Below are 3094 nucleotides of genomic sequence, written 5' to 3' on the forward strand. Positions count from 1 at the left end.
TAGCGACCTTTTGGCTACATAGAAACACTTATTATACTGTTAAAATGTAAATTTTCCCTTATTTGGGCCAAAATTGTAATTTTTTGGAAATGTACGATAATTTTGACCCTGCGTACGATAATTTCGGAAGGTTGGTACGATAATACGCTGGGAGCCGTCTAACATCCCTGGGCTTCGCAGAGCAGACGGCGGCGGCGCGGGTACAACGGCCGCCCGGTCACGACACGGCAGATTCGCTCCATCGTCACAACCACCTGCGTCCCTCGCCGCTCATCATATGGCCCCCTGTGTAAAGCCCCTCTCGCAGCGGGGGGCTGCCGCCGCCGCCCTTGCCCGGGTCGCGGCTCACCCCCTGCGCCATACAACCCCTCAGTCCTTCGCCCCGCGCCGCCCCACGCCGCCCCGCGCCGCCCCGCGCCGCCCCGCGCCGCCCCGCGCCGCCTCCTTTGTGTGAGCACCCCTCGCCCTCGCATGGCCTCGAGCACCCTCGCGACGCCGAGCAGAGCGCGGAGCAGAGGAGGGATTGGTGGTGGCGGAGGCGGCGCTGGCGTCCGCGGGCGCGAACACGCGTGAGGGGAGGGGGGGGCGCTTTGGGGTGCACAGAGAGGGAGGGAGCGACGACGTCACGGGGAGAGGACATGTCAGGACCTGCATCGGGTCAGGGACTGACGCCGCCGCCTCCGACGACCGTTTAGATCCCCCCCCCCCATCTCCCCTCACCCTCTCCTCGTCGGCCGTCCTCCCCACGCGCGGCGCCTGCTCGCCCATCCTGCTCCCTTCTTCGAACAGCCAATACATTTTGCAGCAGAGCAATAAGCCAAACAGTCCCATGGACCGCGACCACACGGTCTGGCCGGCTGGCTGGCGGGGCTGGAGTGGAGTGATTCACCACCCGTCCAGTTCCCAGGACCACGCGTGCCTCGTCTCGCTGGCCTACCGCGAGTACCACGTGGTCAAGACGCCTTCCTCGTGCCCAGAGGACACCCTCCCACAAACGCGCTATGCGCTGTCCATAGTAGTCGAACTTCTCCAGTCCACGCACGGATCGCCCCGGTGCTTTTGATTTCTTTATATTGTTATTATTATTTCCCCCGTGGGTGTGAGGCGGCGGCGGCGGTGGTTCCGGCCGCGCGGGTCTTGTTCCAACCTCCCCGCCCTTTTCCTGCTTCGCTCGCAGTGCCCTCCTGTTGGGACGTGTCAACCACCCACCCACCCAGCCGGCCGGCCGGCCGGCGTGCCATCTACCCGTCCATCTGTGCACACTCGGCACTCAAGTCCCGCCACCGTTTCCTCTTCGCCATGATGCCGCACGTTTCATGCCACCCACCCCGAAGATTGCGCCACATTGCAGACATCCCTCGACCAGTAGTCATCTTCCTCAAGACCTACCTGCACCCTTAAAACGAGGTTCTTGAACCAAGTAAATATCCTTGGAACAAGTCAATAGACCATTTCAGTCGCAGTGACAAGAAGAAGAAAAGAATACCCGAAATAGGAAACAGTTGGGCGAGGGGTGAAGAGGGACGGGGGGTGGTGGGCGATTAGAAGGCAGTGCTTTTCCGGTTTGTTATTCTTTTCTTCTTCTAATCACCGAACCCTGAAATGGTCTATTCCCTAGCACAGGTCTACTAGGAAAATTACTTGTTCCAAGGATATTTACTTCAAGAACCTTGTTTTTTGGGGGGTGTGCTGGGTGGGCAAGCTCGAGTCAGCGGCACCTTCAACTTCAATGAGGGTGAAGACGTTAGTTACCCCGCTATCTCGAAAACTGAAGGCTGAAGAACCATCGCACGGTTTGAGCCCCCGTCTCCAGCCCGTATAGGCAACCCGCCCGCACGCCTGTTTGCGGAGTAGTATTTTCATTCGTTTCGCTCCGGCTTCGTCGGGGCTACGTGGCTGGATTTGTTGGGCTTGCCGACGGCCCCCTTCCTTTACTAAAGATCAACCCCGCGCGTTTCTGCAGCTATACTGCACCGTGCGCGGGCTTGCCTATCGCCCCTGTCCGCGGTGCCTCACGGGCGGGGCGAGTAGGCAACCCGCCCGCACGTAACGAATGCGGTACAGTATGACTGCAGAAGTGCGCGGGGTTATCAGCCATCGGGCGGACACGAAGGTGAAGGTGGAGACGTTCACAATGGGACTGTCAAAAAAATACGTCGTTGAAGCTTCCGCGTCCATAATCTCCCCCCTTTCCCCTCCTTTCCCCTCCTTTCCCCTTTGCAATTTCCCCGCACTCATCTGCCGTCCGTTGCCGCCGCCGGTCTGCGCATCACAGCGATCGCCGCCTGTACGGCGTGGCGGGGCCGGCGGGGCCCGTGCTGCTCATGCGGTGCTCGATGCTAACGACCTTGCGTGTTGCGCAGTTGCGGCTCGGCTGTGCATCCATCCCAACCAACCCCCGTATGTAGCCGCCGCTGTCAGACACGCACGCCGCACGCCGGCCGCTCCTGGACCAACAACCAACACCAATGTAGATGATGATGATGTTGAATCTGCTGCTGCTGCTGCTGCTGCGCGAAAGCGCGTGGATTTGTCTTGTCGCTCAAAGTGTCGATCGAGGGAGGGGAAGGCGCTGCTGGAGCGTAGGGTGGTCCTTTGGACGTTCACAACTACAGTTATAGTTAACCCCGCGCGCCTGCAGCATCAGCAGCCCCCTTTCGCCCCTCCCCTCTGCACTACCGCCCGCGGGCCGCGGCCGCCGCGGCGCAGTTTGACACCAGCCCGCTGAACAAAAGCCCCGGGCCTGGCCTGCTGGCCGAGTGTAGAGCGTGCAGCTTATCTAATCGGTTCGGTTCCTGCCTGCTTCGCGCCCTCGACGCGGTTCGGCCGCGCAACTTGTAAAAGAGGAAAGCAAAGATGTGCTTTTCCTGGTAAAACTGACTTGCTGAAAATTTGGACTCTGTAATAGGCTACTCCGATTTAGCAGTATCAGCAATCTCCTATCCTCCCCCTCCCCAGTCGAAAAATTCCCGGGAATTTTTCGACTCATGGGACGTCCCATGGGTGACGCGATCACTGGAAAAAGTTTAAAAAACAGGTATTTGCGCCTGTGGTGACGTCACATAGACTGCCCGCACTACACGCCTGTAGCGCA

This window comes from Frankliniella occidentalis, unplaced genomic scaffold (assembly GCF_000697945.3).
Source record: "Frankliniella occidentalis isolate FOCC.00 unplaced genomic scaffold, Focc_3.1 Scaffold946, whole genome shotgun sequence".
NCBI lineage: Eukaryota > Metazoa > Arthropoda > Insecta > Thysanoptera > Thripidae > Frankliniella > Frankliniella occidentalis.